This window comes from Culex pipiens, chromosome 3 (genome assembly GCF_016801865.2).
Source record: "Culex pipiens pallens isolate TS chromosome 3, TS_CPP_V2, whole genome shotgun sequence".
In the NCBI taxonomy this organism is placed as follows: Eukaryota; Metazoa; Arthropoda; class Insecta; order Diptera; family Culicidae; genus Culex; species Culex pipiens.
The window spans coordinates 129,149,314-129,158,812 of record NC_068939.1 but is presented as its reverse complement, the minus strand read 5'-3'; positions in this window follow the sequence as shown (position 1 = coordinate 129,158,812).

The following is a 9,499-nucleotide window of genomic DNA, read 5'->3' as shown; positions in this document are numbered from 1 at the left end:
AACAGAAAACGAGATTTATTCGAAGATTGTGTGCATCCTCTTTTTTCAGTATTCTTTGCAACTTATGTTTAGAATAAAAATTGAGAAATATTTATTTAAAAATTAAAACATATGCTTTTCGTCATCGAAAATTATAATCAAAAATTATCCGGCCCGCCAATGCTTTAGAAATAACAAATTTGGCCCGCAGGGCCAAAAGGTTGGGCACCCCTGATTTAGAAGGTTTTTTTTTTCTGTCATACGACTGCTAAGACCATACAAGGGTTTTTTTTAAGTTTTTAAACTTTTTTTTAAAGATCGATCCACCTATAAGGCCAGGCCATTTTAAAAATCCGTAAAAACAATCTAAAACCTAAAAGTTTTGTAAAACGCAAATTTCACCGACAGAATTTTTTTTTACAGATTCTGATTAAGGGCGATAAAAACACAACTTTCTACGTTTAAATCTCACATGGGGTATCTCAATTTATGGTTATTTGCTCAAGCCACGCTGTTAATGACATAACGACCTACTTTTCATCGCTAAAGTTAACAGCACTCAAAGGCAGCAAAGAAGTGCTTAAAAGTTCAACATTAGATTTTGGAATTTTACAGTGCAACGTTTGTTTTCCAGCTTGAATGTTGTAAGCTATCTTGTTTCAACCTCCAAAACAGTATCGAAAAGTATCACTTTTCGATACTGTTTTGGAGTTTGACACAAGATAGCTTACAACATTCAAGCTGGAAATTGTTTGATGCACTGTAAAAATCCAATTGCGGAATTAAAAAAATTTGTGACTGTATTTTTTGAAACAAAATATTTTGACAAAATACGAAATATTTATGGTGAACCATTTTAAAACTGAAAATCAACAGTTTACAAAAAAAAAATCAAGTTTTATCGTGCCATGGTCCAGCTATATAGAAGATCCTGGCAAGCTTTGTGAAAATTTGGAAGTGTTACTCATTGTTTTTGCTGTCACATTCAAAACTCGAAATTTTTTTTGAAAAAGCGCTTTCTCAAAAAAAATGCCAAAAATTAATTTTCAATCAATTGTGTATCTTCCTGAAGGCATGGGATAAAAGAAAAAGTCTCAATTCGGAAAGATTTTGAGCATGAGCATGAGCATGAGAGATCACCCATGGTTGCCCCTCCGTTGCTGAACAGAACCGTAATATCCAGTGCTGTTAAACGTTAATTAACGTTAACGCGTCCGTTAATCGTTAAAATTAACGTGAACGCGAACGGAGCCTACGTTGATCTTAACTTTAACGCGAACGGAGCACGTTAATTAACGTCGTTAATTAACGCGTTGATTAACGTCGTTAATTAACGCGTTGATTAACGTCGTTAATTAACGCGTTGATTAACGCGTTAATCTTTGTGAGGCTCCGACTTTGAGGGCCAGTATCTCCCAAACGGTAACATCTAGCGGGTTACTTCCAGTTGCATTTTACGGGCATTAACTGTGACTATGAGTTCCCGGTGAGGTAATTTGTCCAAAGTGGCCACCGGTTCCGGCAACCCGGAACATCCGTCAAGCATGTTTTTTTTTAAGTTTTTGCCGTTCAATCGTCATTTGAGCCAATGTTATGAGACGTTGTTTGTAGAACATAGGTATACTGACTATATTGGGTCAGTTCAGGGTATCTGTGGCCACTCCGGAACCGATTCCCTGGTACCATGCAAATGGTTCCGACGATTGTGATATTCAAAAGTCGACCTGTTGCTTATCAAACTTCGTATAATTAAAATCAATAATCATCCATTATCATGCTGTGCCCTTTGACCTGATCGGACCACTCCGGAACCGGTTACCGGTGGCCTCGGAGGAAGTGTACTGAGTATAGAAAAAGTCCTTTCATGTGACATATCAAACTTCATGAAACTGAAAATTATGACCACTTAGATGAATGTCGGTGCCTTATGATTCAGTATAAAGATTTTTTATATTATTCGGGAAATATTTCCGATGCACTTTTGTATTGGTTCCGGTTGACCCGTCTTTAAACTCCATTGCGCTTGCAATTAGTAGGCTACAAGATGAAGTCCCATTGCACTGTATCCAAGTAGGCCAATTAACCAGCTGAATTGTACAGGTTTGACACTCTCGCCGGTTACCATGGAAACCCGATCAGAGAGCCAGTAGTTGCTGTTTATTACGTCAATTGTCAAATTTTTAGTTCAAGACCTCCCAGATTGCGTTATGGAACCACTTCTGAATGTTCTGTCGATGATTTTAAAACAAGCCAACCAAACCAGTGTATAGCTAATATATATTTTTATTAACATAAAATTCTTCATAAGACGTCGGCACTTTCTCTATGATGCAGGAGAAGCGAGAGGGGGGAGGGGTAAGCACTGTAGCATCCAGTGACCGATTCCGGAAGGATCAACCCTGAAGACGTCAGTTTGGCCTTCGTTAGTTATAATTTTCAGTTTCATGAAGTTTGATATGTCACATGAAAGGACTTTTTCTATACTCAGTACACTTCCTCCGAGGCCACCGGTAACCGGTTCCGGAATGGTCCGATCAGGTCAAAGGGCACAGCATGATAATGGATGATTATTGATTTTAATTATACGAAGTTTGATAAGCAACAGGTCGACTTTTGAATATCACAATCGTCGGAACCATTTGCGTGGTACCATGGAATCGGTTCCGGAGTGGCCACAGATACCCTGAACTGACCCAATATAGTCAGTATACCTATGTTCTACAAACAACGTCTCATAACATTGGCTCAAATGACGATTGAACAGCAAAAACTTTAAAAAACATGCTTGACGGATGTTCCGGGTTGCCGGAACCGGTGGCCACTTTGAACAAATTACCTCACCGGGAACTCATAGTCACAGTTAATGCCCGTAAAATGCAACTGGAAGTAACCCGCTAGATGTTACCGTTTGGGAGATACAGGCCCTCAAAGTCGGAGCCTCACAAAGATTAACGCGTTAATCAACGCGTTAATTATCGACGCTAATTAACGTGCTCCGTTCGCGTTAAAGTTAAGATCAACGTAGGCTCCGTTCGCGTTCGCGTTTATGTTAACTTTTAACGATTCCGTTAAGTTAAACGTCGTTAATCTAAACGTTTAACAGCACTGGTAATATCCTTTCACCACTACTGATTATAGGCTTCGACGATCTAGTAGTGTTTCCCTTATCAACAGCATGTATGAATGCGCTGAAAAGATAAAACACCATGATTGCTAAAGCTAGATCAGTTGCGAATAGGTAACAGTCATTGGCCACCAACGGCGCCCGCCATGTCAGTTTGTAGACCTCGATTTTAAGGGACGGGAATGTTAGTTAGCGCAGGTTGCTACTAGGGCAGCTGATTTACTCTGTGCTTACACCCCACGAGCGCCAGGAACCTGAAAATTTGTTAGTAGGATAGGGTGCTTGGTCAGGATTCATCATAGAAGATGATGATGCGACCCAAAATCATAGTGTTTGTTGAAAGGTATTATATATTATTCTCAAGGCAAGCAATCCGATGCTGCGGATGAGAAATTTCCCGTTTATCGGTTGTTAATTTTAAATGAAATGGTTTAGTCTTAGACAGCCGGCTGTGGAAAGATGGAACCAAAATCATTTGTAATTAAATAATGAAGGATTAAACAATGTAAAATTTAGCTTGAGATGATTTTACGAGTTTTAAATGATTGATGTTTAGTGAGGTACTGATTAACGGTGCGAACGACGAGTTTCGATGTGTATCGAGCTGAAATGGTATGATAAGGTTATGTTGTTGTTGCGCACCGACGACGAACGCGAAAAATCTTACGACCCTACGGAAAGGCATCGCAAATCTGTCTGGCTCAACTGTCATCGGGACAGCCTGAGCCAGCCGCACCTTCACACACACACACGCACACGAAAAAAAAACGAAAAACGCACCGACGGCGGACGCGAACATTCTTACGACCCTACGGAAAGGAATCGCAAATCTGACTGGCTCAACTGTCCAGTCTCAATTCGAAAAGATTTTGTAGTTTTACTTGTATATATTCTTGAAAAGATATTAGGGTAATTCTCTACCAACTCACACGAATCGGGAAAAGTTGCCCCGACCCCTCTCCGATTTGCGTGAAACTTTGTCCTTAGGGGTAACTTTTGTCCCTGATCACGAATCCGAGGTCCGTTTTTTGATATCTCATGACGGAGGGGAGGTACGTCCCCTTCCATTTTTGAGCATGCGAAAAAAGAGGTGATTTTCAATAATTTGCAGCCTGAAACGGTGATGAGATAGAAATTTGGTGTCAAAGGGACTTTTATGTAAAATTTCCAAAAAAAATTACAGTCAAGTAACGGAAAATGGGAGAATTTTTAAAACTTTTTTAGTGTTTTTTTCGATGGAAAATACGTTTTTTCGGAATTCTGAGTACGCCATCAAATCGGGCGTCTAATTTTAAATAAAAGTCCCTTTGACACCAAATTTCTATCTCATCACCGTTTCAGGCTGCAAATTATTGAAAAACACCTCTTTTTTCGCATGTTCAAAAAAAGGAGGGGTCGTACCTCTCCTCCGTCACGAGATATCGAAAAACGGACCTCGTATTCGTGATCAGGGACAAAAGTTACCCTTTAGGACAAAGTTTCACGCAAATCGAAGAGGGGTCGGGGCAACTGCTGTAAGAGTTGGCAGAGAATTACCCATTATTTTTATCAGTTTTGGCCATTTAGAAAATCCATACAAATCTACTGTTGAGTCTGTTAAGAAAATAGAAAGTTGCAATTTTTCTAAACATTAGTAAGAAAAAATATTTACACATATTTGTAATTTATTATTGACAACAAAATTAATTTTTCAGCAAGAATTAAACAAATTTACAATGATTATTCAATTCCACCCTAATCATTCTGCATGATCTGCATCGAAAACCACAAAAAAATCCCAAAATTGCAATGCTGCACTGCGCTTCACAGACAGTAAAAATCCAATTTATTTCATGATTAAGCCATATTCATTAATATTGTGGCCCACCCCCACCAGAAGCAAAGGGCGGATCGTGGTCGGTCCGCCAAAGGCCTCGACCCCATGGCTGACGTGTCGTAATTAAGCCCAACTTTGTGCACTACCTGCAACTGAATCCATTCCGCAGATCTGGCGGCAGGCTGGGATTGAAACATTTCTCCTGGGTTTCATAGGGGAGAAGGGTCAGTAGTAGGTCGATTCACAAAATTAATATCAGCAATTTTGGATTTAAGAAGTATCTAAGTGTAGTTTAATAACTCGAAGAAATATTCTCGAAAAGTGTGACGTTCTTCCCCTACCAGATGTAGATCTGCAGATGTAGATCCACCTTCGGGACGGTGTAGCTATAATTTCCACTTGTCAAAAAGTTTGACCTTTTACCGGGTAAGGAGCCGAGAAAAAACGACCGATTAACGCAGATTTCACGGACCACGGATCGTCCGAGGAGGATCCCTCGCATGGGCCATTGTTTATCACTTTACAGCACCCATTAAAACATGATTTCAAGGGGGCTCCGATGTTTTTACGACCGCGGCACGACGCATAAAGCATTCCGGCCGGGAAGCGCTTTTTTTCGGGAGGGGGCTCAAGTATTTTTTGAGATTTTTTGTTGTTTTTGCTCGCGAAACCACTTTGAGCTGAAAGAGGTGCAGTATAATACCAGAAAATAATAACAGCTTCAATTAATAATAAAAACCATCCGACACCTCAATGATAACTGCTTCGATTTAACACCCGGTGGAGGAGCGCGATTTTCTCACCGAAATTTTCAAACAGGTTCATAGATTCGATGTGCGCCGATGGTTTCTTACACTCAAATATGTAATGTTGGTGATCTTTTGCCACAACTCTATTCTGGAAAAATAAACTATAATCATAGAATGCAAAATGATTAATCATCCAGTTATAATAATTTTAGCCAGTTTTGCATGAACTTTTTTATTATCAAAAGTGCATCAAAATCTTGATCAAAATACATATTTTTCCTAAGAAAGCATGACCATGCCAAATATGTTGCCAACACGGCTACTCCATACAACTGTTTTACTCCTGTGTGATACGTACTTTGCGTGCGAGTCGATAAGTGAAACAAGAGCAGGTAAATTTGCCACGTGAATAATGGTATTGTGATCATGTATCAGTGTGAAGTGTGAAACTAAATTTGCTTATAACTTTTAAAAAAATAATGTGAAATAAAAGTTAGCATTCCCTAAAGAATATGGTCTCTTTAAATATTATGTCCCAAAAATATTAAAACTTTGTTAACTGACAGATTGATTTAATTAGAAAACTTAGCAAACCTCAACATTCTACTGACTTATGTTTTTAACAGCTCAGAAGCATTTCATTCTTTATTGAGAAAACAATCTCATTGACACCTTTGTGTATGATCAATAAAAGGTTCCGATCATCAATTATGATTATGTGAAAATTACTATGAACATTTTCACAAAAAATGTAAGTGAAAAAATAGATTCTATCGTTAAAGTTTAAGATCCTATAAACATATGAAACACAATAGCTTATAGAACCCTTTCAAAAAATTTAAATTCATGAAAATAAATATCTATGTATCAGGTTCCATGTCATACTAAATCGATCTGCAGCTTAAAAATGTAATGCAATTTAAAGATTTCCAATTTTGTAAATCTATATATAAAAACAAATCATGTCCGATAACATACACTCAAAGTCAGAAGTATCCCTCAAAAGGGTACTTTCAATCCTCAAAAAGGATACTTTCTATCCTTTTTTAAAGTTCACCCGGCGTCACCCTTTTAAAAGGGTATGTCAAATTCAGTACATTTTCGATACCCTTTTAAAGGGTGACGACGGATGAACTTGAAAAAAGGATACTTTTTACTTTGAGTGTACACTGCCCACTTGCGAATTGGTTTTCTAAAAAGTCACTTGTTTTTAATGACATAATAGCATAGCATTGGTGTCTACCCGTAGTTGCTGACTCTGTTATTGACCAGGACCTCCAAGAATTGCTCCGTGGACCACAGATGAAGAGTAGGAACCAATCATCACCACTTCGCAACTTTCAAATGTCCCTATCATGCTAGCCAATCACAGCGCCGGTCACTTGTTTTTAATGACATAATTTCCAAAAAGGCTAAAACTGTTATACATTTATCTGGATATCCCATTTTTGTTTTAAACAGAATCATTTTCCAAAACTTTTCTCCAATAGTTTATTCTGAAAGAAAATTTTTTTCACTGATAATAGATTTGAATCCATTTAAATTATTTTTTTTAATAAAGAAGTGAAAAATTATTTGAAAAAAATAATTAACCAATGTGAATATCAATCATGACACTTCATCGATGACATAAGTTCTTGTTAACACCATTCCACAGTGGTCCAGATTGCAAAGTTGAGTGGAAAATGGATTTTCCGAAAAATGGTGACGTTTTGGAGCTTTGGTGTCTTCAGAAAAGTTGTTGTAAATAGAACTCGAGTTATCTTCTTTTGAAAAAGTCTAATTTTCAAGGGAATACCATATGGGACCACCCTAAGAAATTCGAAAATAGTCCAAATATATGTTTTTCCATGTTATTTTGCCCGCTGAATCTGAATCTGCGCTCAGAATTGAGCCAAAGTATCGAAAAATCTATTTTTGGTCATAATTTGGGTTTAAATGATAATTTTACATGGAAACCAAAATTATGACCAAAAATCGATTTTTCGATACTTTGGCTCAATTCTATGGGCAATTTCGAATTTCGTTAGGGTGGTCCCATATGGTTTTCCCTTGAAAATTAGACTTTTTCAAATGAAGATATCTTGAGTTTAAAGAAAAACATCGCTGAGATTGATTGAGTCTTATTCTCCTCTTTCAAATGCAACCTGGTGCTTCAAATTTGGCTTGCGCCTTTTCGAGATATTTAAGTTTGAAATTTGCATCTTTCTTACCTTAAAATGGCTGTAACTTTTGACCCTTAAGTCAAAATTGACATGCCAAAAAATAAAAATGTTTGTTTTTTAGAGCTCTAAAAGTGCTCGGAACAGGGATGCCAGATACACAGATTTGTCTGTGTTTCACAGACATTTGAGCTCGTGTCAGACATTTTTTGAGGTACACAGACTTTTTAAAAACTTCATTGAATTGTTATTTTGTTAAAATATCAATCGAAACTTATTTCGTTAGTCTTCAAATGCTTAAAAACACAATTTTTGATAGATTTCTATGACTGTAAATTGATTTATTTGAATTTTAGACTAAGACACAGACATACACAGACTTTTTCACAGACATTTTAAAAAATCATGTGGCATCCCTGGCTCGGAATATCAATTTACTCTAAAACTTACCCCTGAATTGCCACGTTCAAAAAACTGATTTTTGAAGGTTTGCACAGAAGCTATCTACAAATTTGGTCAAAGAAAGCGTAGAATACGAGATAAAATTTGGCAAGCCCAACAACTTTCTACAAGACGAAAAAAATCCCAAAAATATTCCTGTAAAGTTAGATTTTCAAAATCACCCTAATCGTGAACCACCCTAATTTTCAACCAAACCTAATGTTGGCCCTTTCCATTTGCAACAAATCTTTTGAAGACACCAAAGCTCTAAAACTTCACCATTTTCCACTAAATTTTGCGATCTGGACCACTGTGCATTCTGCTCAATTTGGTATCTTCAGCAAAGTTGTAGGTTTTGATTAGGACTTTACTTTTAAACAATAAAAGATTGATTCTTAAAATATATATAATTATAAAATAAAATATGTATATTTTGTTTTTAAAAAAATACGTTGTTAGAAGAAACATCTTTTGCGTATGAGTTAAGAATGGTGAAAAATCTGGCACCGGAAATATGATTTTTAAAAACAAGTGACCTTTTGATAGGGCTGAAATGATTTATTTGTGTTTTTAAATGTCGGTCATGATTTTTAAAATTTGAAATTACTATCGTAGCAAAAAAAAATTATGCAGGTTTAATGTTTTACATTTTATCCAATAAATATCTTCAAGAACAACCAGCAGTCCAATAAATAAGAAGTTTTGGTCAGCTTTTTTAAATATTTTTTTAGCGATGATTTCCTTCATGAAGTATTTTTGATTCGCAAAAAATGTAAACATTTTCCGAAAAACTTTACCTGAAAATGCCTATAACTTATTAGTAGTTAATTTGATTTTGCATCTAAAAGTAATTTTAGAAAATCGTTTGAATCGTTTTGACAAATTAATTTGTTTCCAGACTGGTGGCAAGCTTGTCAAAAAGTGTATCTCGCTTTTGACAGACCATATAGGGTGAACGTTCCGTAAAGTGGTTGCGCAAAATAGGGTATACAGGCCATTTTTGAGTAAATTTGAAAATTAATTTATTTAATGTAATTGTTTTTATTTCTTTTAATAGATTGTCGAGTTTATTTTTAGCAATTTGTTTTTATTGAGTTAATGGAATTTAATGTGACAATAAAAACTTATGTAGCGAATGGTTATTTTTGATTGTTGAGCTTTAGTACTGAAGTAATTCAGAATTTTTGAATTTCTCAATCCAAGATGGCCGCCAAAATAGCGGTGATGA